At 39.8% G+C, this 27,569-nt stretch overlaps 1 protein-coding gene across 1 annotated transcript in view; it reads left to right on the top strand.

The window, feature by feature from the left end:
• Window positions 1-27,569, top strand: part of LOC117525342 (receptor tyrosine-protein kinase erbB-4-like) — a 1,053,282-nt gene that overhangs the window by 252,438 nt on the left and 773,275 nt on the right. The gene's annotated exons all lie outside the window — the stretch shown is intronic.

The raw sequence follows: 27,569 nt of genomic DNA, 5'->3' as shown, positions 1-27,569 counted from the left end.
AGTATGGAACTATGCTTCTTATCCCTTTAACTCATCTTGTTAGCAACGACATAAGTCTCAGCCTCACTTCATCTAAATTCTGGGCCTGTTAGTGAAGCTTAGGGCTAGCGGCCGGCGATCACTTTAGTATTCCTTCCGTTTTCCTGTTGATTTATTGCTCGTGAACTCATACCATGGGTGCAGTGTTGCCGGCTGACTGATCCTGCTCCTTTTCTCTCTGTCTGAGGTACTGATGACATCTCACAAGGCTGAAAGCTGCACACCGCAGGGCGCTGCACTGACCATGAGATGTCATGGCTGAAGCTGACACAGCACACTGCAGTCTGCTTTTGGAATATATTCTACCAGGAGGACAGGCCCACTGATGGTGTGAGGGATTGAGGCCGACCCTGTATCCCAGCGTGCTGGATGACCCTCTGCATGCGGGACAATTGCTTGCATGGTCATCTCAATAATGGCCTTTGTTTTTGATGTTACTCTGGTTTTCTGTTTACTGTTTTTTTTAGCTTTGTAAAAAAAAAAAAAAAAAAAAAAACTTTTTAAAAACCTTGTAACTGTTAGAATGGTCTAAGCAGTGGGTTACCCCTCTGATCTGGTTTCCTTAAAGTTTCTTCTTCAGCATCATCAGAGGGAATTTTTTTTCCTTACCACTGTCGCCCAGGTTGGTACGATTTTAATCAACTGATTTAAATCACTGTAAGAAAAAAAAAAAAAAAAAAAAAATCAAAAATAAGATTTTATAACTTTTTTTTTTAATAAATCAGTACTTAAAACATCACTGAAATATGAAATCAGTATCATTAATTAATCGCATTTGTACACGTTCTATGTGCACCTTTATATTTTAACATGCCACTAAAGATTTTAACTAATGATATTATTTGTATAGTCTCATTTAGAAGGGTGAAAAAATTAAAAATAAAAAAAAAGTCAATTTAAATCAGTAAAAGATGATTTAATTTTTTTTAAAAAATCATGACTTTAGAAAACAAAAAAATTACCAACCCTGCTATTGCCTGTGTGCTTGCTCAAGGTATTGGTAAGGTTTGACCTTACCCATGTGAAGTGCCTTGAGGCAGCTTTGTGGCACTATATAAATGAAATAAATTGAACTGAACATGTTGATAGTCTAGCTCTTATACACAGAGTCTGCACAAAGGGATAAGCATTCATGCTCATATTCATCCTCTTCATGCATTTAACAAAACCAAAACTGAACTGAAAACAAAATTAAAAGCAAAATAAAATTAAAAGCTAATTGAAAATATATAATTTTAATAACCAGTTTTTTTTGTTTTGTTTTGTTTTGTTTTGTTTTGTTTCCTCCCGGGATTCCCATGTGGGGAGCACAACGATAGGACTGGCCATGGTGGGGGTTGTTTGTGCCTGATGGGAAATGGAGAAGATTGGATGGACAGAGACATGGGCGGAGTTTTTGCAGGAGTGAGACACTCAACTGCTTCACCTCAGGGAGCTGTGGGGGATGTGTCTGTGTAGACCATAAATTATCTGTTGCATCTTTGATAAGTTGAGAACAGGTCTGTTCCCTCGCTAGAAACATTGTCACTTATGTCACCTACTGAGTTCACCATCAAAAGTACAACCCCTGGCAAAAATTATGGAATCACCAGCCTCAGAGGATGTTCATTCAGTTGTTTAATTTTGTAGAAAAAAAGCAGATCACACACATGACACAAAACTAAAGTCATTTCAAATGGCAACTTTCTGGCTTTAAGAAACACTATAAGAAATGAAGAAAAAAAGATTGTGGCAGTCAGTAACGGTTACTTTTTTAGACCAAGCAGAGGGAAAAAATATGGAATCACTCAATTCTGAGGAAAAAATTATGGAATCACCCTGTAAATTTTCATCCCCCAAATTAACACCTGCATCAAATCAGATCTGCTCATTGACATTGACCCTATGCCATGACATTGACACTATGTGTCTTTTTGCAAGGAATGTTTTTGCAGTTTTTGCTCTATGGCAAGATGCATTATCATCTTGAAAAATGATTTCATCATCCCCAAACATCCTTTCAATTGTCCAAAATATCAACGTAAACTTGTGCATTTATTGATGATGTAATGACAGCCATCTCCCCAGTGCCTTTACCTGACATGCAGCCCCATATCATCAATGACTGTGGAAATTTACATGTTCTCTTCAGGCAGTCATCTTTATAAATCTCATTGGAAAGGCACCAAACAAAACTTCCAGCATCATCACCTTGCCCAATGCAGATTCGAGATTCATCACTGAATATGACTTTCATCCAGTCATCCACAGTCCACAATTGCTTTTCATTAGCCCATTGTAACCTTGTTTTTTTCTGTTTAGGTGTTAATGATGCCTTTCGCTTAGCTTTTCTGTATGTAAATCCCATTTCCTTTAGGCGGTATCTTACAGTTCGGTCACAGACGTTGACTCCAGTTTCCTCCCATTCGTTCCTCATTTGTTTTGTTGTACATTTTTCGATTTTTGAGACATATTGCTTTAAGTTTTCTGTCTTGACGCTTTGATGTCTTCCTTGGTCTACCAATATGTTTGCCTTTAACAACGTTCCCATGTTGTTTGTATTTGGTCCAGAGTTTAGACACAGCTGACTGTGAACAACCAACATCTTTTGCAACATTGCGTGATGATTTACTCTCTTTTAAGAGTTTGATAATCCTCTCCTTTGTTTCAATTGACATCTCTCGTGTTGGAGCCATGATTCATGTCAGTCCACTTGGTGCAACAGCTCTCCAAGGTGTGATCACTCCTTTTTAGATGCAGACTAACGAGCAGATCTGATATGATGCAGGTGTTAGTTTTGGGGATGAAAATTTACAGGGTGATTCCATAATTTTTTCCTCAGAATTGAGTGATTCCATATTTTTTTCCTCTGCTTGGTCTAAAAAGTAACCGTTACTGACTGCCACAATCTTTTTTTCTTGATTTCTTATAGTGTTTCTTAAAGCCAGAAAGTTGCCATTTGAAATGACTTTAGTTTTGTGTCATGTCTGTGATCTGCTTTTTTTCTACAAAATTAAACAACTGAATGAACATCCTCCGAGGCCGGTGATTCCATAATTTTTGCCAGGGGTTGTAAATCCCACTGCATAGCATTCCAGAAGACACAACTCTCAAAGAGAATGAAGAGTGACAGTCTGATTGGTATAAGTCATGCTAAATACATAAATAAATACGTCCAACTTGATTGAATGATGGTGATAAAACCCCATTTGTGCCTGATGTATTATTCTGTACTCAAATTATACCTCATGAGAATAGAAAAGTGGAGTTGGCCATGCCCCAAATGGACTTGTACCTGTATGATTTAGACCATGCACTGTGCTCAAAATAGTCAAGATAGGGTTCTAACTCTCCTTATAATTGACACCCCAACCCAGCTTTAGACAACCCCTCACCCCCACCCCCTCTAAAGCTGGGCTTACACTGTGCGAATTTTGGCCCTTTTTAAGCCGAATTTTCACCCGTGCGAGAATTTTTTGGATTGCGCTGAGTTTCAGCTTAATGGCGCGTCCTCCATCGTGCAGTCTGCATGGAGTAACAAGCTGCCTTTAACCTCTCACGTCCACCTCCCGGTCGGCAATCGTGGTCGGATGAAACTCAAACCTGTTTGATATTCTGGTCAGCGTTCATGAGGGTTCCGTTCTGCTGAAGCAGCGCTACAAGTGTCTCTCGCACTGCATGTGCAAACACCAGAGAGAGCATAAACAGTGATCATCTCTTTGGAAGAGCAGGTTCTGTTTCTCTACCTCAGGAGAATTTGTTTTAAGTTCTGTTGAGTGATATTTTTTTAACAAAAATGTTGATTGTGATAATAAAGTATTTTTGTTGTCACGTACAATGTTTGGCGAAATTCTATCCTAGGTCTTTTGGGTCTTTTGGATCTATGAAGCTTAAATATGAAAAAGTATCGGTATCTGTATTGATATTGGCGAAACTGGGCCTGTATTTACTTGGTATCGGATTAATACCAAAATTCCCGGTATCGCCTACCTCTAGGTTGTATGGCCCTGTTTGACTTATGGGTCTGACTATACAGAGTGGATACTAATTTACCTGATTTCATGCTAACAGAATCAGGTAATATTCATATATATATATATATATATATATATATATATATATATATATATATATATATATACCATTACCCGAAGAAGACAAACGTCATGGCGCAGGGCACAGTTGCTCCCCCTAACACTGACATCGATGGGTACAGCCTAGAAGTCGTGGAGCACTTTACATACCTTGGGTCAACCATCTCAAACTCACTCTCCATTGATCCTGAGATGAAGAGAATGATTGCGACGGCAGCAGCAGTTATGGGAAGACTGTGTTGGTAGCATGGCCCAAGCCCATGCTTGTGGTTTTGTTCTCAAATCATCGGAGGGAGATTTTGTTTGCCACTGTCACCTGTGTGCTTGCTCTATGGAATGGTAAGGTTAGACCTTACTTGTGTGAAGTGCCTTAAGGTAGATTTGCTGTGTTTTGGCACCATATAAATTAAATAAATTGGAAAATATAAACCCAAACTGGATGCCACACTATTGTCTCCCAAAGACGGACAGATGTATATATATATATATATATATAACATTAACATTCTGGGACTGCATTAGAAATCATGTTGAAAATTAAAAATAAACTTTTACCACAACAATTCCAGGATCTGTTTAAAATGAAGGCCTCCAGTTATAATTTGCGAGTAACATTATTATTTGAGAAATCAAAGATTCAAACAACTGTAAAAAGTCACTGTGTTTCTGTTAAGGGTGTTAACATTTGGAATAAGTATCGTACTTACATTAAATTATTTGGTAACTTGGTTGGCTTTAAAAGGCTTTAACAAAATCATTATTTGTTATAACATGATGAGTTATGTTTATCGATTTTGTTTTGTTTTTGGCTTTCTGCATCCTGCACTGCTGTTTGCATGGTTGTATTTTGAAATTATAGTTCAGTGATTAATTTATACTTTGTATACTCAACAAAAATATAAACGCAACACTTTTGGTTTTGCTCCCATTTTGTATGAGATAACAGTTTGATGACAGTTTGTGCAGAAATTCTTTGGTTATGCAAACCGATTGTTTCAGCAGCTGTCTGAGTGGCTGGTCTCAGACGATCTTGGAGGTGAACATGCTGGATGTGGAGGTCCTGGGCTGGTGTGGTTACACGTGGTCTGCGTTTGTGAGGCTGGTTGGACGTACTGCCAAATTCTCTGAAACGCCTTTGGAGACGGCTTATGGTAGAGAAATGAACATTCAATACACGAGCAACAGCTCTGGTTGACATTCCTGCTGTCAGCATGCCAATTGCACGCTCCCTCAAATCTTGCGACATCTGTGGCATTGTGCTGTGTGATAAAACTGCACCTTTCAGAGTGGCCTTTTATTGTGGGCAGTCTAAGGCACACCTGTGCACTAATCATGGTGTCTAATCAGCATCTTGATATGGCACACCTGTGAGGTGGGATGGATTATCTCAGCAAAGGAGAAGTGCTCACTATCACAGATTTAGACTGGTTTGTGAACAATATTTGAGGGAAATGGTGATATTGTGTATGTGGAAAAAGTTTTAGATCTTTGAGTTCATCTCATACAAAATGGGAGCAAAACCAAAAGTGTTGCGTTTATATTTTTGTTGAGTATATTTGTTATCATGGGTACATGTATATTTATATATACATATGTATGCATTTTTATTTTTCTGGTTACAGGGGTGGGCGTTTATAAGCTTTTGCTTCTGCCTACACCCTTTCAGACACATGGGTATGCTGTTAAATTGGTTTCTTTATGAGCTTTTTTGCCTTTTTTTGAGTCTGTGTGTGCAGAATAAATTCATTCATTCATTCATTTTAATGGAAAGCAAATGGAACCAGTGAAATAATTTGTCAGTTTATTGTCAAATTTAAAGCATTTTCTATGTATTATATGTTGTGTATGCCCGGTGTCATACTCGAAGCCTGATACAGGCCTTGATGCCCATCATGCCCGTGCTTATCCCAGAAAAAAGTCAAAATCTAAACCGTTGCCTTGCCCTTAGGTGTTACTAAAAATCTGTTTTCTGTTCTGCTAATGTTGTGCATCTTACATTGTCTTTGTTCTTTGTGTCTTGCAGGTAATGTGGCTTGTCTTTATTCATCTCGCGGCTGCAGCCTCTCTGATGACCACATGTGATGAGTAACACCATTGTACCTCAGGGCCCACAGATGTATACCAAATCCAAGGCGATATGCACAAACACTGCATGCATACAAAAATCCAAACAGTACATATGAGCAAATCTGGACAAATCAGACTAACATATAGCGCATCTGGAAAGTTTTCACAGGGTTCCACTTTTTCCACATTTTGTTATGTTGCAGCTTTATTCCAAAAAATGAGTAAATTCATTTTTTTTTCCATCGGAATTCTACTCACAACACCCCATAATGACGAGATGAAAAAAGGTTTTTTGAAATGTTTTGAATTTTTTTGCAAATTTGTTATATATTTCACATTGCTGTATTTGTCCTTCCCTCAGTTTTGACTCGTCTCCCAGTTCCTGCCCCTGAAAAACATCTCCACAGCACGATGCTGCCACCACCATGCTTCACTGTAGGGATGGTGCCTGGTTTCTTCCAAACATGACGCTGGACATTCACACCAAATAGTTTAATCTTTGTTAAATCAAACCACTGAATTTTATTTGTAATTGTCTGAGTCCTTCAGGTGCTTTTTGGCGAACTCCAGGCAGGCTGCCATGTGCCTTTTACTAAAGAGTATCCCGCCTCACGCTCTATGACTGCTGGGATAGGCTCCAGCCCCCCGTGACCCTTAATTGGACTAAGCGGTAGAAGATGAATGTATGAATGAATGAAATTAATACGACTTTACTTTCCAGTCTTTAAAAATAACGAGCAATGGAAAAAAAAAATGAACGTTTCCCTGTGGTCCTGAATGAAAACAAGCCAAGTCTCACCTGTATTTTATTTTTTTCATGATGCCATCATGAAATGCATCACATTTTCAAGACGAGGACAGGTTTCAGTCACATTTTTGAACTCTAAACATCAACCTCACCCTAACCATTATTCCCACCCTGCCCACTGTCACCCCAAGTTTTGTGATGCCACCACAACATTTTTCTATGATACCTTCATAAAAATGTAACTTTTCGTGACGGTATCATGAACTTGGCATTAGATCGGGTTGTGTTTTACATATTATTTGTTGAAATACTTAACTGTTTTATTGCAATATGAACAATATCAGTGATACAAAATAGCCTTGTTCAAAATCATAAAAAGTAAAAAAAAAAAAAAAATACACACAAAAACCACAAGACAGAAACTAACAAAAAACAAAATGCAGTAAAAAGTAACAATGTTAAAAGAGACTCCTGTTGTGGTTGGAGTCCTTACACTCAAATTGTGAATTTATCAATACTGCATTAAAATTAATGCAGTTATCACCTTAAGAACAAGTCACCATTACACAAAATCACACTTTTGTACACTTTGCAAGTAGTTCGTGGTTCACCGCTTCCCAAACTGTGGAGAGTAGTCCATACATATCACGGATCCATTATATACACACACACACACTCGCATATATATATATATATATATATATATATATATATATATATATATATATATATATACGAGGGCTGTCCATAAAGTATAGGTCCTTTTTATTTTTTTCAAAAACTATATGGATTTCATTCATAGGTTTTTACGTCAGACATGCTTGAACCCTCATGCGCATGCGTGAGTTTTTCCACACCTGTCGGTGACGTCATTCGCCTGTGAGCACTCCTTGTGGGAGGAGTCGTCCAGCCCCTCGTCGGAATTCCTTTGTCTGAGAAATTGCTGAGAGACTGGCGCTTTGTTTGATCAAAATTTTTTCTAAACCTGTGAGGCACATCGAAGTGGACACGGTTCAAAAAATTAAGCTGGTTTTCGGTGAAAATTTTAAGGGCTGATGAGAGATTTTGAGGTGATACTGTCGCTTTAAGGACTTCCCACAGAGCGAGACGTCGTGCAGCGCTCCCAGGCGCCGTCGTCAGCCTGTTTCAAGCTGAAAACCTCCACATTTCAGGCTCTATTGATCCAGGACGTCGTGAGAGAACAGAGAAGTTTCAGAAGAAGTCGGTTTCAGCATTTTATCCGGATATTCCACTGTTAAAGGAGATTTTTTTAATGAAAGATGTGCAGGCGGATTGCAGCGTCGGCTCACAGCCGCCGCGGCGCTCCGCCACAGGAAAAACACCTCTGTTAGAAGCCTTAAGGACAAGTTGGAACATGTCCAGCTGTTAAACAATTTCTCATATACTCACTCCACTGAAAGCCATCAAAAGCCGCCTGGATTTTACAAATGGTTATCAACACAGAGGTGTTTTTCCTGTGCCGCCGCACCGCACCAAAATCTCCTTTAACAGTGGAATATCCGGATAAAATGCTGAAACCGACTTCTTCTGAAACTTCTCTGTTCTCTCACGATGTCCTGGATCAATAGAGCCTGAAATGTGGAGGTTTTCAGCTTGAAACAGGCTGACGACGGCGCCTGGGAGCGCTGCACGACGTCTCACACCGTGGGAAGTCCTTAAAGCGACAGTATCACCTCAAAATCTCTCATCAGCCGTTAAAATTTTCACCGAAAACCAGCTTAATTTTTCGAACCGTGTCCACTTCGATGTGTCTCACAGGTTTAGAAAAAATTTGATCAAACAAAGCGCCAGTCTCTCAGCAACTTCTCAGACAAAGGAATTCCGACGAGGGGCTGGACGACTCCTCCCACAAGGAGTGCTCACAGGTGAATGACGTCACCGACAGGCGTGTAAAAACTCACGCATGCGCACGAGGGTTCAAGCATGTCTGACGTAAAAACATATGAATGAAATCCATATAGTTTTTGAAAAAAATAAAAAGGACCTATACTTTATTGACAGCCCTTGTATAGTCAGTCAGAGCTGCGTGTCGTCAGAGCGAGCTGCAAAAAGTTTGTACCTGAGTTTTCAGAGGTGGTGTTTGTGGTTGCCATCTGCCACGCCGGTGTTTGCCAACCCGGACAGTGGGAATACCACCTCAACCGGCAACTTAGCCCCGCGACTGGACAGCAACAACGTCCGAGGCCCGCCCAACGTGGTGAATTCACTGAGGCCGCGCGCTGCATCATTAGAGCCGCGCGTCACGAGTGCCGCTTCCCCGAGGCCTCGTGCAGCCACCGCGGATCCATCAGCGCGGAAACACCGAGGCCGCGCGGCACCAGCGCAGTGCAGATCCATCCCGGTGACAAACAATGCAGGCTGTTAACATCGGCGATCGACAAGCTGCTCATAAGCCGACCATGGGGCCTAAGAAGGTTCTGACAGCGGAGGGAGGTGACGATATTAAAAAATCTCTGGACTTTCTATCAGAGGAGATTTCTGTTGTGAAGCAGCAACAGAAATCAATCATGGATCTGGTGGAGGAGGTGAAGGTATTACGGCTCCAGAATGCCGAGAAAGACAGGCATCTGGTGCAGCTGGAAAATAGAGTGGCTGAATTGGAGCAGTACACCAGAATTAACGACGTCATCATCACAGGTCTTCATATCAAACCACGGTCCTACGCACGGGCGGTAACAGATGAGAGCGGAGGGGAGCCCAGTGAACAGGAGGTCAGCTCTGTGGAAAAACAGGTTGCTGATTTCCTCCTATCTAAAGGTATAGAAATGGATTTAAATAACATTGAAGCGTGCCACCCTCTGCCCCGGAGAAATGACGGTGATAAACGAACCGTCATCATGAGATTCATCAACAGAAAACACAAAACAGCACTGTTAAAACAAGGAAGAAAACTGAAAGGGACAAACGTATTCATCAATGAACATCTCACCAAACGGAATGCCGACATCGCCAGGAAAGCACGCTTCTTGAAGAAACAGGGAAAAATCCAGCACACATGGACTTCAAACTGTAAAATATTCATCAAACTGAACGGATCACCAGAACAAGCAAAAGTCATGGCAATAAGGAACATCGAGGAGCTGGACAAATATGAACAATAGTGTTTCTTAAAGCGAGGATCTGGACAAATATGACCAATAAGGTATGAGGACACAAACACATCACAACACCATGACACAGACCAGAGGAACCTATTCATCTACTACCTATTCATCTACATCTGGAGACAAGAAGGATATAACTCAAAGGATTGCTGATCATGGAAAAGTAGAACTGAGAACATTTAAATACACAGACCACAATGTACTGGACTTGGAGCACGATATAGACCCGGACAATAATTTCTTCTCAAATATCAATGACAGTTGTTGCTATTATACAGATGAACAGTTTAATCGGATCATTAAAACGGATAACAAATTATCAATAATCCATTTCAACAGCAGAAGTCTATATGCAAACTTTAACAACATTAAAGAATATTTAAGTCAGTTTAAAAAAATATTTAACATAATTGCTATATCAGAAACATGGATCAATGAAGATAAAGGAATGGATTTTGAACTGGATGGATATGAATTTAATTGTGTAAACAGAAAAAATAAGAGTGGAGGAGGAGTGGCTGTGTATGTGGATAAGAACATGGATTATAAAATAGTAGACAATATGACAACTGTGATTGATAACTTATTAGAATGTATAACTATTGAAATATGTGAAGAAAAAAGCAAAAATGTATTAGTCAGCTGTATATATAGAGCACCAGGATCTAGTATTGAAACATTCACTGACTGTATGGGAAAAATGTTCTCAAAAACTAATCAAAAAACTGTGTTCATTTGTGGTGACTTAAATATTGATCTGCTCAATCCAAATAAGCATAAAATAACAGATGAATTTATCAGTATAATGTACAGTATGAGTTTATATCCAAAAATCACCAGGCCTAGCAGAATTACATCCCATAGTGCCACCTTAATTGATAATATATTCAGCAATGATATTGAGAATAACACTGTGAGTGGATTATTAATCAATGACATTAGTGATCATCTACCAGTTTTCATCGTTTATAATAGAAACCATCGGCGGAATCAGCCAGAGGAGAAAATAAAATACAGGCGAGTGCGGACAGAGGAAAACATGAACACACTAAAGAAGGATTTACAGGAGCAAAACTGGGAAAAGGTATACAGTGAAAGTGATGTTGATAGTGCATATGAAACTTTTTTACAAATATTTACATCATTATATGATAAAAATTGTCCAATTAAACAAGACTACAGAAAACAAAAAATCCAAGCTCGACCATGGATGACGAAAGGGTTACGAAATGCATGTAATAAGAAAAATACACTGTATAGAGAATTCATAAAACTAAAGACTAAAGAGGCAGAAAATAGATATAAGAAATACAAAAATAGATTAACTAATATTATACGGGTATGTAGGAAGGAATATTATAGTAACATATTATATAATAACAAAAACAATATTAAAGGAATATGGGATATATTAAATAGCATTATCAAAAATGGTAATAAAAAACAGAGTTACCCTCAGTATTTCATTGATAATAATGTCAAGAAGGAAAATAAGGATGAGGTAGTCAACGGTTTTAATAATTCTTTTGTAAATATTGGACCAAGCTTGGCAGAAAAAATTCCAGATTCCCAATCTGAGGATTGGGATAATAATCTTATAGAAAGAAATCCCTGTTCAATGTTCCTCACAGCAGTGGATGGAAATGAAATTATAGACATTGTGAATAATTGTAAATATAAAACATCTACCGATTTAAATGAAATTGATATGGTGGTGGTAAAACAGGTCATTGAATGGATTGTAGAACCATTAACATACATCTGTAACTTATCATTTCAAACCGGTAAATTTCCCAATCAAATGAAAATAGCTAAGGTTGTGCCGCTGTATAAGACTGGGGATAGACACCACTTCACAAATTATAGACCTGTTTCTTTGCTTCCACAATTTTCCAAATTATTAGAAAAGTTATTCAATAATAGATTAGACAAATTCATAAATAAACATAAATTACTTACTGATAGTCAATATGGATTCAGAGCACATAGTTCAACATCACTTGCATTAATAGAATCAGTTGAGGAGATTACAAACGCCATAGACCACAAATTACATTCAGTTGGAATATTTATAGACCTTAAAAAGGCTTTTGATACAATTAATCATGACATATTAATCAATAAACTTGAACAGTATGGGATTAGGGGGTTGGTGTTGCACTGGGTGAGAAGCTACTTAAGTAACAGAAAACAGTTTGTGAAGTTGGGGGAATATACATCATCATGCTTGGACAATGCTTGTGGAGTCCCACAGGGGTCAGTATTGGGTCCAAAACTGTTTCTAATTTATATAAATGATATTGTCAATGTTTCCAAAATATTAAAATTAGTATTATTTGCAGATGACACAAGCATTTTTTGTTCAGGGGGGGATTTGCAGGAGTTACTGAGGAGGATCAGTATAGAAATGGGAAAATTGAAAATATGGTTTGACAGAAACAAATTATCATTAAACTTAAGTAAAACAAAATACATGTTATTTGGCTATTGTAATACAGACATACAGGTTCAGTTACAAGTCGAGGGGGTAGATATTGAAAGGGTACATGAAAATAAGTTTCTGGGGGTGATAATAGATGATAAGATAAACTGGAAGACTCATATAAAACATATACAAAGTAAACTGTCAAGAAGCATTTCAGTTCTAAACAAAGCGAAACATATTCTGGACCACAACTCACTCCGCATTCTTTACTGCTCACTGGTTTTACCATATTTACAGTACTGTGCAGAGGTATGGGGTAATACTTATAAAGGTACAACACAATCACTATCAGTAATGCAGAAAAGAGCTATAAGAATTATTCATAATACTGGCTATAGAGATCATACAAATCCACTATTTTTACAATCCAAATTCTTAAAATTCACAGACTTGGTTCATTTTCAAACAGTACAAATTGTGTATAAAGCAATAAACAATTTACTTCCAGCAAATATTAAAAATATGTTTTTTAACAGATCAGGGGATTACAGTCTGAGGGGGAAATTTAATTTAAAGCATCAGTGGGCACGAACAACATTAAAAGGTTTCTGTATTTCTGTCTGCGGGGTGAGGATGTGGAACAGATTGGGAGTGGGGCTCAAGCAATGTCCAAGCATGAACCAGTTCAAACAGCGGTACAAAAATATGTTTTTTTCTGGGTATAGGGAGGAGGAAGGGTAATGAGGGTTAGGGTGTTTTTGTTTTTTGCTTCGGCTTGTAAATATATAGTATTTTGTATGTAAGTAGGTATGTGTAGGTGTATATTTATGTTTGTGTATATATATGTGTATATAAGTATATGTGTATGTATATGTGTATGTATGTTGATGTGTGTATGTATATATATATGTGTATGTATATGTATATATATATATATATATATATATATATATTGATATCGGTTTAGGTGTGTAGGAATCTATGTGTATATGTGGCAAAGGGTATTACTGGTTGTGGGGAAGAAGGGGTAGGGATAAATAAGCTGATGCTTCACCCTACCCCTTTTCGGACATGTTGGGTACACAGTAGGAACTTTTTTGTTGTTGTCTTTACTGATCTATCTTGTAATTGTTGTTGTATCAAATGTTCGAAATAAACAGTTTTCATTCATTCATTCATATATATATATATATATATATATATAGATAGATATATATATATATATATATATAGATATTTTTTTTTTTTTTTTTTTTTTTTTTTCTCTTCAGTATATACAGTAGACAATGTGGGCACTGGCCATGAAAATTTAAACTGCATCAGTTGTTCACATGAATGACACTCGCCCTATGCTGTCCACCTTGTGGAAGATGGGGCCCGTTAAGTTTTTAAGTATGGATGTGCAAGAACAGCATTTCTTTTCCAAACAGTGGCATGTACAAGAAAATGTACAAAGTTACATTAAATAAGTATTTATATCAGGTCCATAAATGTCTCATCCAATTGTTGTACTGGACATTTTTCTCAGTATACACAGCAAAAACACAAATACATTGTTACATGCAACATTGACCTTTAAGGATATTATTCTCTGTGGGAACAGCACATATTTGATTTCATATAGTTACATCTTCAAGCACAGAGCATTCATGCATGTAAACGATGATCATGCCAAAGAAGCACCAAAACACGGGGCTTGACCTTAATGATGTATTATCACAAACATGTGTCCATCTGGTCGTATGTTTCAGCAGCAGTCATTTGCACGATTTTCTTCTGTTTGTCATACGGTGCCGATCATTGAGAGGAATGTGTGTTGACCTTCGAACATCATGTACACATTTATTTACATGGACACAAACAGCTTTATTTGTCTGATCTGATAAATGCAAGCACGGGCAATCTGTGTGGAGCCGTGTGTGCACGGTCGGGGCAATGTTTGCTTTGGTTGACCGCCTTCACTTTGGTAAACAAAGTAATCAAACACTGAATCAGTGTCCACTGTTTGTGGTTGCATAACACACATATTTGAGAGAACAGAGGAGGAGCAGGATTATGAAGACTGTCAGCGTTAACATGGTTTGTGTCTGCTATTTCTCTCTCTCTGTCTCTGCTGTAAAGTCGTGTAACTGGTTGAACCCACATCATGTGGTTGACTTGACTTGCACAAGTTTGACCTGCAGCTTTTATGGTTCATGTGCACCTTTGCTCTTGTTCTGCTATCATTTTTCCATTCGAGCTTGTTGTTGTCCACCTGTGCACTCAGACACAGATGTCGCAACGCAAGGCTGAATCCGTGCCAAAATCAACAGTTAAATAGATGACTCGTCTGAGACACTTATAGGAGATGGTTATTTGCTAATGCTGCTGTATAGTGTGTAGGTGCTACTGAGCAGACATGTAGGAGGCTGGACAGACAGACAGGTTGGTGAGATTGAACTGACTGAAGAAGGCCATAAGAGTGGCCAAGAGGCAGCATAGAGAGAAGACAGAGAACTTCTACTCCAATGCTGACCCCAGGAGGATGTGGCAAGGTCTGAACCACATCTCAGACTTCAGAACCGGCTCCAGGACCACCACCATCAGCTCTTCAGACAGCCTCCTGGAAGACCTCAATGTGTTCTACTCACGCTTTGAGAGCTCCACCTCCACCTGTACCACATCCATAGATCATACACACACTTCGGCTGCCCAACCTCCCTCCTCCCCTCTCGTTATCACACCAGCCCAGGTATACAGAGCACTGAGGAGTATTCGGCTCCGGAAAGCTGTTGGCCCGGATAACATACCTGGTCGTGCCCTCAGAGCGTGTGCCAACGAGCTGACTGACGTTCTTACCTCCATCTTCAACCTTTCCCTCAGTCAATGCACTGTTCCCACCTGCTACAAGACCACCACCATCATCCCCCTCCCCAAGAAGAACCCCCCATCTTGCCTGAATGACTATAGGCCAGTGGCACTCACTCCAATCATTATGAAGTGTTTCGAGAGAGTGGTACTGTCATACATTCAGGGCTGCATACCGGACATCACAGACCCCCTGCAGTATGCTTACAGGCACAACAGGTCAACTTCGGATGCCATTGCCGCCGCCCTGCACGCCTCCCTCTCCCACCTGGAAAATAAAGACTCTTACGTCAGAGTACTTTTCATTGACTACAGCTCTGCTTTCAACACGGTCATCCCTCACAAACTCACCTACAAATTGTCTGCCCTTGGACTCCACCCCACCCTCTGTGACTGGCTTCTGGACTTTCTGACTGGCAGACCACAGTCTGTCAAGATTGGGAATAGGACCTCAGCCAGCATCACCACCAGCATCGGTACCCCGCAGGGCTGCGTCCTCAGCCCTATTCTCTACACCCTCTTCACCTACGACTGTGCCGCCTCTCACCCCGACAACACCATCATAAAGTTTGCTGACGACACTGCTGTGATTGGACGCATCACTGGCGGAGACGAAGCAGCTTACAGGAGGGAGGTGGAAGGCCTGGTGACATGGTGTGGAGTCAACAACCTCACCCTGAACACAGATAAAACCAAGGAAATGATAGTGGACATGAGGAGGGAGAGGAAACCTCATCAGCCACTGTCTATCCAAGGCCGCGAGGTGGAGAGAGTGAGCAGCTTTAAATATCTGGGGGTCCACATCAGTAGTGACCTCACTTGGACACTTAACACCACACAGGTGGTAAAGAAGGCTCAGCAGCGGCTGTACTTCCTGAGGAGGCTGAGGAAATTTGGCATGTCACCCAAGATTCTCAGCAACTTCTACAGCTGCATCATTGAGTCCATTCTCACCACCTCGATTACTGCGTGGTATGGCAGCTCAACGGTGAATGACCGCAAACGCCTGCAGAAAGTAGTGAAGACCGCATCAAAGATCACGAGGACGTCACTACCATCTCTGCAGAGCATCTACCATCGGAGACTCCACAATAGAGCTGCCGCCATCATAAAAGACCCTACACATCCCCAATACGGACTGTTCACACTGCTGCCTTCAGGACGGAGGTTCAGGAGTGTGAAATGCAAAACCACCCGCTTCAAAAACTCTTTCTACCCCACTGCCATCAGACTGCTGAATGCTGCTAAGGACTGAGCAGACCCCCTGGGGTCACTTCACACTGTTACTGCACCTTACTGTTACTCTACTGTTAACTGTTAATACTTGAATCTTGCTATTTGCACATTATTTCATTTCACTTCATACTGTAACTGCACCTTTATTGTTACTTTACTTTTTAATGCTTAATGCTTTTAATGCTTTTTTTTTTTTTTTAATGCCTATTTTGACTATTATTATAGACACCCGGTGAGAGCAGCAAAGAAGAGAATTTCATTGCACAGGGAAATACGTTTCTTACTGTACATATGACAATAAACATTTTGAACCTTTGAACCTTTGAACCTTGATACCAGGAAAATCAATCCCATTCCAGCTTCTTAAAAATATTTTTTTTTGGGGGGGGGGGGCGGGCAAAAGAAAGGAGGGCATATGCGGTGCATCCGGAAAGTATTCACAGTGTTTCACTTTTTGATCCTCCTTTGGCATCAATTACAGAGCCTCACGTCTTCTTGAATATGATGCCACAATCTTGATGTACATATCTTTAGGCTGTTTCTTCCATTCCTCTTTGCAGCATCTCTCAAGCTCCATCAGGTTGGATGGGGAGTGTCAGTGCACAGCAATTTTCAGATCTCTCCAGAGATGTTCAATCAGATTCAGGTCTGGGCTCTGGCTTGACCACTCAAGGACATTCACAGAGTTGTCCTGAAGCCACTCCTTTGATATCTTGGCTCTGTTTCTTATGCCCCTTTCACACTGGTGCAAACGTAGAGTTGCGCATTGTAGTGTACCTACTATGTTGAGTTATGCAGCTCTACGCAGCTCAGCGCCAAGTTTTTGCTCCCCAAATGCAACAGTTAGTGGAAGAAATTAAATATGTTTAATTTCTTCTGCGTGGAGCACTGAACAATTAAAGCATGCCGTTTTAAGCAACTCTGCATTTCTGCATGTAGGTCTGTGCTACACTGAGCTACTGCATACAAATCTACATGGCTGTACACTGCAGAAACTAATTCGGTGGCTCCGAATGTTGCGTGGTAGAAACAAAAACTGGTTTGTGAGCACTGCCTTGGAGGGAGAGGCTCCTTGCCATTACAATGCTGAGTGCCGACACAATTGTTGATGGTTGTGTATTTGTTCACAGCAGGGAGGCTTTGCAGCAGCACGATCACCCTCATTGTGTTGGTGCTGCTGAGGACCGACACAGTGTTCAGAGTGAACTGTGCCTCGGTTTGTGCAAACCAGGCAGCAGTTTACAAAAGCGTGACTTCAAGTGTGAAAAGGTTTCAGATTCGCGTGTGACCAGGTTTGATCCATGCAGCATGCAGCGCGTGTGATCCATCGTGCGCAAGTCTGTGATAAATGTTCCACATGACCCGACGTGTGTGCATGAACCTGCAGGGATCCATCCTTTAAAATGCACATCAGAAAACATGGTTACATTCTTTCAATTCATAAAATGGATTTCTTTCAAAATCCAGAGAACACAAACAGCAGGTCTTGAAAAAGAAGAGCAGACAGAGAGAAAGTGCTCTCTCTCTCTCTCTCTCTCTCTCTCTCTCTCTCTCTCTCTCTCTCTCTCAGTATGCAGGAAAAACGCAGAGTACGCATACTCTAAATGCAACAAAATGCTACTCTGTTTGTGCCTGTGTGGAAGGAGCTTTAGGGTCACCATGCTTCACTGTAGGCATGGTGCCTGGTTCCCTTCATGCCAACGAGTTCAAACTTGGTCTCATCAGACCAGAGAATTTTGTTTCTTATGGTCTAAGAGTCCTTCAGGTAAATTTTGGCAAACTCCAGGTGGGCTGCCATGTGCCCTTTACTAAGGAGTGGCTTCCATCTGGCCACTCTACCCTACAGGCCTGATTGGTGGATTGCTGCAGAGATGGTTATCCTTTTGGAAGGTTCTCCTCTCCCCACAGAGGAATGTTGGAGCTCTGACAAAGTGACCATTGGGTTCTTGGTCACCTCCCTGACTAAGGCCCTTCTCCCCTGATCACTCAGTATGAACGTTTCCAAGTCACTGAGTATCTCATGGACTTCATTTTTCATCAATCATTACGAAATACAAACCGTATGACACTGTATGGTAAATCTGTCTGGAGGTGACAGTTTTCAAAAATTGACTGAGCATGGAAGATAATGCATGAGGGAATCCACCAAGGAACCCAAACACCTTTCTCAACCTATAACTCCTGTTCAATATGTAACTATTTTCTGTTGCACCACCAGCCACATATTTGCTGGAATGGCAAAAAAAGAAGAATCTCCAAAGAAGAAAAAAGATCCAGTTATTGCTAAAGTCTCCCTTGTGCCTTCTGGGAAAAACAGAGCTGAAACATCACATTTTCTTTTTTAAGAAATGTTTCCATGTGCTCTCACTCTCCACCATAATTCTGTAATGGCTCTGCTACCTAAATTGAAGCAAACAATCAAAACTACAACCCCTGGCAAAAATTATGGAATCACCGGCCTCAGAGGATGTTCATTCAGTTGTTTAATTTTGTAGAAAAAAAGCAGATCACAGACATGACGCAAAACTAAAGTCATTTCAAATGGCAACTTTCTGGCTTTAAGAAACACTATATGCAGACTAACGAGCAGATCTGATATGATGCAGGTGTTAGTTTTGGGGATGAAAATTTACAGGGTGATTCCATAATGTTTTCCTCAGAATTGAGTGATTCCATATTTTTTTCCTCTGCTTGGTCTAAAAAAGTAACCGTTACTGACTGCCATAATCTTTTTTTCTTGATTTCTTATAGTGTTTCTTAAAGCCTGAAAGTTGCCATTTGAAATTACTTTAGTTTTGTGTCATGTCTGTGATCTGCTTTTTTTCTACAAAATTAAACAACTGAATGAACATCCTCCGAGGCCGGTGATTCCATAATTTTTGCCAGGGGTTGTACAAGCACATTTTGATTGACCAATTTAGAATAATCACTTTGTTTGCAATGTGCTTTTGAGACAAATAATGCAAAGTGCTGTGCAAAGTAAATATGTGATGAATTTATATCAAATATTAAAACAAGTACAAAACAAAAGCCATGCACATCAGACATAACAACAAGAAAATCACTTAAAATCCATGAAAAGCATAGATGAAGTATATGGTTGTCTACCGAGACAAGATGACAAGAATTGCTACTGTCCAATTATTTATGGACCTAGCTTCCTCAGACAAGTGATTGTGATAATAAATCTGTGTGCGGGCAGGTTGTGACAGGCACAAGTAATGCGACATATGATGCAGAAAGTCCAGTTTGAGCAACACTTCCATTCTTTGAAGGACTAAAGTTCAGTAAACACACACTGCACAGTGTTGATCAGGCAACAACACGGGAGCCAGTGAAATGCAATGGAAATATATATATATATATATATATATATATATATATATATGACCACTTTTTTTTAGTAATGAGTAATCTACGTGTTAATCTTTCCAAATCAGTAATCAGATTACTTCTCCAAGTCACTGTGCGTTACTATTATTTTTGCATTGTGGGTCGATAGCAGCATTAAACTTGGTCTGTGAGCAGGAGGTCGGGGTTTGACTGAACTGCCCACTTTAAACGGGCTGCGAGCTTTTCATCCATGGTTTTTTGCAGCAGCTACGATTCGTCCAGACCTCTTAAAGCGCGGTGACAACAGCACACCTGCACTGAGCTTTACAAAGACATTTTTATGCTTTTTTTTTCTCAGAGCCGCTCCATATCTGCTGCTAAAAGCAGGTGATCCTCCGCAACGCGTCAACAACTAACACTATTTTCCACTCAAATGCACCTAAACTCTCTTTCTGAGGACCACATGATGTGAAAACGCAATAAAACTTTCTTACCTGTAAATCTGGTCATGTTTCCTGCATAAATAAATGTTATCCATTCTTTGTGCTCAAAAGCCAAAGCAGGGGCGAATCCAGATGGAATGGAGGCGTGGGGCAGGGATGTGCCCCCCCTCACAACACCCCTAGATTAAAGATCCAGTTTTGAAGCTGTTTTTTTACTACAACTACTAATACTACTTAAAATATTAATAATTTCGACAAGTAAAATGTTTAGAGAGAATTTAAATGTTAGAAAAATGTTAGAAAGAATTTAATAGTTACATTTATAAACAATGTAGGTTAGAAATTGCAAGTTTTACTGTTACAGTGCTGTCAACAGTTAAATATGAGGTCAGGAAAGAGGTCTTTATTTTACTTTTTTATAAAACAAGTATTTATTTTCATTGAAGTCAAGAAAGGGTGACTATAAAGTGAGTTTTGGCAAAACAAGTATTGTCATGTTGAGGTGGCAGAGGGCTGTTGTCGGCAGCTGGAGAAAGTAACTAAAAAAGTAATTAGTAATCTAACTTAGTTACTTTTCCAATTGAGTAATCAGTAAAGTAACTAAGTTACTTTTTCAAGGAGTAATCAGTAATCAGTAATTGGATTACTTTTTAAAAGTAACTGTGGCACGCTGTGTATATATATATATATATATATATATATATATATATATATAGTACAAATAATGAATGTTTGAGTTCAATGTTATGAATATTGCATGAGGTGAAAGATGGAACATTCCACTCAACGAGGCGAAGCAAACGACAAGGTTCCACTCAGCTGTTTTATATATATAATACACTCAACAAAAATATAAACGCAACACTTTTGGTTTTGCTCCCATTTTGTATGAGATGAACTCAAAGATCTAAAACTTTTTCCACATACACAATATCACCATTTCCCTCAAATATTGTTCACAAACCAGTCTAAATCTGTGATAGTGAACACTTCTCCTTTTCTGAGATAATCCATCCCACCTCACAGGTGTGCCATACCAAGATGCTGATTAGACACCATGATTAGTGCACAGGTGTGCCTTAGACTGTCCACAATAAAAGGCCACTCTGAAAGGTGCAGTTTTGTTTTATTGGGGGGGATACCAGTCAGTATCTGGTGTGACCACCATTTGCCTCATGCAGTGCAACACATCTCCTTCGCATAGAGTTGATCAGGTTGTCAATTGTGACCTGTGGAATGTTGGTCCACTCCTCTTCAATGACTGTGCGAAGTTGCTGGATATTGGCAGGAACTGGTACACGCTGTCATATACGCCGGTCCAGAGCATCCCAAACATGCTCAATGGGTGACATGTCCGGTGAGTATGCCGGCCATGCAAGAACTGGGACATTTTCAGCTTCCAAGAATTGTGTACAGATCCTTGCAACATGGGGCCGTGCATTATCCTGCTGCAAAATGAGGTGATGTTCTTGGATGTATGGCACAACAATGGGCCTCAGGATCTCGTCACGGTATCTCTGTGCATTCAAAATGCCATCAATAAAATGCACCTGTGTTCTTCGTCCATAACAGACGCCTGCCCATACCATAACCCCACTGCCACCATGGGCCACTCGATCCACAACACTGACATCAGAAAACCGCTCACCCACACGACGCCACACATGCTGTCTGCCATCTACTCTGGACAGTGTGAACCGGGATTCATCCGTGAAGAGAACACCTCTCCAACGTGCCAAACGCCAGCGAATGTGAGCATTTGCCCACTCAAGTCGGTTACGACGACGAACTGGAGTCAGGTCGAGACCCTGATGAGGACGACGAGCATGCAGATGAGCTTCCCTGAGACGGTTTCTGACAGTTTGTGCAGAAATTCTTTGGTTATGCAAACCGATTGTTTCAGCAGCTGTCCGAGTGGCTGGTCTCAGACGATCTTGGAGGTGAACATGCTGGATGTGGAGGTCCTGGGCTGGTGTGGTTACACGTGGTCTGTGGTTGTGAGGCTGGTTGGATGTACTGCCAGATTCTCTGAAACGCCTTTGGAGACGGCTTATGGTAGAGAAATGAACATTTAATACACGAGCAACAGCTCTGGTTGACATTCCTGCTGTCAGCATGCCAATTGCACGCTCCCTCAAATCTTGCGACATCTGTGGCATTGTGCTGTGTGATAAAACTGCACCTTTCAGAATGGCCTTTTATTGTGGGCAGTCTAAGGCACACCTGTGCACTAATCATGGTGTCTAATCAGCATCTTGATATGGCACACCTGTGAGGTGGGATGGATTATCTCAGCAAAGGAGAAGTGCTCACTATCACAGATTTAGACTGGTTTGTGAACAATATTTGAGGGAAATGGTGATATTGTGTATGTGGAAAAAGTTTTAGATCTGTGAGTTCATCTCATACAAAATGGGAGCAAAACCAAAAGTGTTGCGTTTATATTTTTGTTGAGTGTATATATATATATATATATATATATGCATTCAGTCAGTAAAATTATTGTTGTCTTCTTTTTACACTCAAATGTGCATCTTGAAGTTCTTCAATGTCCCACAGTTGTATATGTGTGTATTTTAAATGTCTCCTGGAATTAGCAAAATTTACGCCTCAAACAGCCCACATTAGACTTCGGGTGACATCATGTCACTGAATCATCATCAATCATATGATCAATTTAAACAAGTGCCAGTTGTATAAGATTGTACCTATTTATAGCAGATACGTAGTAACTTAACTGGAATACATATGTATAAAGTAGACATTTTAATTTTCTATCCTAATCTTCCACTGACACACACACACACACTTTTGTAACGTCTACTGGCCCAGTGCCAGGTAGCCATGCCAACAGTCAGTCATGTTGTGACAGCGAGTGTGTGCAGAAGCAAGAGTGACTGGAATTATCACTCAGACAAAGATATCCCGCTGCATTAACCCACATGTACAAACATGCACACACAAGTATTTGCTGGCACACGCATTGCAACACATGTTGACACACGACTTGTATGTCCATTCTTGGAACATGCAATAGTACACAAGCACATTTGCAGGTACTTGTGACCTCTGAAGCTGGGATTTTATTAAATATGACATGAAATTTCAGCTACAAGTTGCCAGAAGACACATGGGAGAATTGAACCCATGTCCCACTGTGCCCCAGCCTACTGTGATGCTGTGACTGCTGATGCACCAAACCAAAGTTAAACACAGTATTTTCCATCACAGCTGCAGAATCTCAGACCTCCTACAGAGTAGACATGAGGTTCTTGGTGTCTTCCATCACTAGTGTCCTTCTGGACATGGTCACTCCCTTTTGAAGAATTACCTCATCCACATAAGTTTATCATACAGTACCATACTTTTTGTAATTCTTAATGACTGATATAAATGAAGTAACTCATTTTGGCTTGTTGTTATTTTTAACCAACACACACACAGCTGAGTTTACCAGTGTCGCACACAGAGTGACTCTCTACACCCAAAGTGATCAAAGGGAATAATGTGATTATTAACCATCAGATGACAAAGTAAAACCTGGAGTGCAGTTTGAAGCAGAAACAAGGTGATAATCAGTGAACCACGGCTGACGCACAGAAATGATGCATGCGCAGTGAAGCAGGGGGACCGATTTTTTTTTGGGGGGGGGGCGTTTGGTCAGCGACACCGGAAGTCAGCTGACAGTCCTTCCTCAAACGTACATGTTTAGTCGAACGAGTTATAATGTATAAAATTTAATATATAAATACATATAGACTTACCAACTGTACCAGCATCTTTTTCTTTGTTTCTTTCTTTATTTTTTTCTTTATTTTATTTTTTTTTATATAATCAGGATACTATGGATCACAGAGCTGTTTGTGAGTTTCATTGAGGTGACATATCTAATTTGTATTAACAATAATCCTTATAATTAATTTATCTAATTACTTATGGCCTCTGAAAATGGAGGAACTATGCATAAAAAAATGGTATTTTCGGCTTTAGAACTGTTTATTTCCAGCTAACCTGTGCATAATATGACAAAGAGGATATATTTACACACAAACGAGTTTTGCAGCTAGCTACCAGCCTGTGACGTCACCATGCTAACGTCCACGAAAGAAGTTCAGAGATGTATTACGTTCCAAAAACGGCATTTTGGTTTTGGAAGTGTTTATTTCTCGCTAGCTTTTACATAATATAAGACAAAAAGGGTATATTTACACACAAACAAAACAGAGTTTTGCAGCTAGCTACCAGCCTGTGATGTCACAATGCTAACATTCACAGAATAAGTTCAGAGGTGTTATTAGGTTCTAAAAATGGTGTTTTGGGTTTTAGAAGTGTTTGTTTCTCGCTAGCTTTTACATAATATATGACAAAGAGGAAATATTCACATACAAAGGAAACAGAGTTTTGCAGCTAGCTACCAGCTTGTGACATTACCATGCTAACGTCCGCAAAATAGGTTCAGAGGTGTTCTAAAAATGGCATTTTTGGTTTTAGAAGTGTTTATTTCTCGCTAGCTTTGAAATAATTTATGAGACGTAAAAAAACATCCAGCGTTTTCATGTATCCCATAATCCCTTGCACACCAGAGAGTCGCTGCAGTCAAAACAACATAGAGAAAGGCACGGGCGCCACTCAAAAACAAAGCAGAACAGATTCACACAGAATGTCACTTTTTAACCTCTTAAAATACCTCTTAAAATATGTCAAGGTTAGCCATCTTTGAACTTGTCCAAGGTCTGTGTCCAAAGAATATTCCCTGTGAATTTGAAGACAGTGGCAGTAATAGAAATGTACTTATGCTGAACACAGACGGTTAGAAGGACAGACAGATGGACAAACGCCAGGTCTTCGCAATACCTGATGGCCATATGTTGGCCTCGGGTAAAAAGTGGTAAAAAGGCATATTCCATGTACATTGAGATTTAATCTCATAGGGTTTTGAAATGTAAAAATGACACTACAATATTGTCACTTTCCATGAACACGGTGTATGGCTCCGTTCATAGTGAGAACAATTGAGAGGCTTTCTTTTATGCAAAGTCTGGAGTGACAAAAAAGCTGAGTGTGCAGACTGTCTGTGTGCACAGAGTGACTGTCATCCATTTCAGTGAGAAAACACACTTCATCCTTCCAACACCACCTGCCTGTGTTACACACACAACTTTGACCCGTGCTCCATCACTCCTTCCTTTCATACAGTCAACTACATCCTATGTATTTTTGACTGACGGGGTTAATCTGTCAGACACATATGACGCACAGCTCACTCTTCTGCTCGACAGCTGCTGTCATCTCGGCTGCTGATGTTGCTGAGAATGACAGACACAGGAGCGAGCGGTACCTCCAGATGGCAACAAATCTTACACCTTGTCCCTGACCTCGCTGACACACAACTGCCAACCCTTTATTCACTGATTAGGCTCTGATAGTTTCATATGACGGGATGGGGCGATCTTCGACGCGAGTTCAGCAGATATGTGAAGGGCCATTTAGGTGCTGGCAAGCTGGCATTCATATCAAATTCATATCCTGCTTATGAATCTGAGCTGTCGGTCCTGATATGAAGCATGTTTCCAGCTTTACTTCCTTTGTCAAACATTGGTCACATTCGCCATGTCATTAGCATGGCTACATTAGCTGCAATTACGTACCAGAGATTTGAATTTGGATTTAAAAGCTGATATTTCCCACAATAGATTTAATTTTCAGAATTCGGGAAAGTCACCTGTGGAGTACCCCAGGGATCAGTGATTGGCCCAAAATTATTTGTATTTTAGACACTATGTTAATATAAAATTAGTCATTTTTGCAAATTATACAAATATGCTTTGATGTTGATTGCAATTGACAGGGAAATGAAACTCTTTAAAATGTATTTTTCCATGTCAGTAAATTTTAATATTAAGAAACGTAAATTCATTTTTTGGGAAATCTGGTTGATATTAATGTGAGGATGGAATAAAAAAATTGTGATGTTGAAATGGGATGTTTTGTGGCATGGTGGCTTAGTGGTTAGCACTGATGCCTCACAACAAGAAGGTTGTGGGATGACTTCATGCCTTTCTGTGTGGTATGTGCATCATCTTCTTCTGGGCACTCCGGTTTCTTTCCACAATAAAAAAGTTTATTTATTTATTTTTTCCTTTCTCTGTCCCTGACCAAGGCAATGTCTCTACATCTGGAGTTGGTCTCCAGCTGTCAGACTGTGGCTGCCCACTGCTTCTAGTGATTAGATTGTGTCAACTGCAATTACGATGGATTAAATACAGAGAACAAATTGCATTGTATATAAGTGTATACAGTGACAATAAAAGGCCCTGCTTCTTCATTATTTGGGAGATATTTGTAAAGTTACTGTGAAAAAGGTTAATAAAGAAATTTAAAGAAGTAATTTTGTTTTTCAAAGGACTAGTTCAGGAAGCAATTGTGGAGGGTTACAAGTGTGAATTCTTTGTTGTTGGTTTTTTTATTATTATTCTTATTTTTTGCAGGCTAGGCTAATAATATTAGAATATCTGATAGGTTTATAAGAATACTGCTTCTTCCTGTGCATTTTTAATCACAACTAGTGTTTGTGATTAAATGGTTTACACATTTGCTTAGATTAGATTGGAAAGAATTGTATTAATCTCTTGCGAAGACTCCCTCGGGGAATTTGAGGTTCCAGCAGGGAAATTGAGTAAATTGAGTATTGGGAAATTGTTTTATAATGGGTCATTTGCTAAATCATCATATCTATTGTACAGGCCATCCAGAAAATATTAATGGTGCTTCACTTTTTCTACATTGTGCTATGTTACAGTCTTATTCCAAAATGGAGTAAATAATTTTTTTCACTCAAAATTCTACTCACAACACCCCATAATGACAACATGAAAAAGTTTTTTTTTCAAATTTATTAAAAATGAAAAACTAACAAATCACATGAATATAACTATTCACACCATTTGATCAATACTTCAAGCCTCAAGTCTTGAATATGGTGCCACAAATTGGTACACCTATCTTTGGATGGTTTTGCCCATTCCTCTTTGCAGCACCTCTCAAACTCCATCAGGTTGGATGGGGAGCATCGGTGCACAGCCATTTTCAGATCTCTCCAGAGATGTTCAGTCAGATTCAGATCTGGGCTCTGGCTGGGCTACTCAAGCACATTCACAGAGTTGTCCTGAAGCCATTCTTTTGAAATCTTGACTGTGGTTAGGGCTAAGGCCCTTCTCCCCCGATCACTCAGTT

This window comes from Thalassophryne amazonica, chromosome 14, assembly GCF_902500255.1.
Source record: "Thalassophryne amazonica chromosome 14, fThaAma1.1, whole genome shotgun sequence".
Lineage (NCBI taxonomy): Eukaryota > Metazoa > Chordata > Actinopteri > Batrachoidiformes > Batrachoididae > Thalassophryne > Thalassophryne amazonica.
Note: the sequence above shows the minus strand (reverse complement) of the source record. Positions and strands in the feature narration are given on the sequence as shown.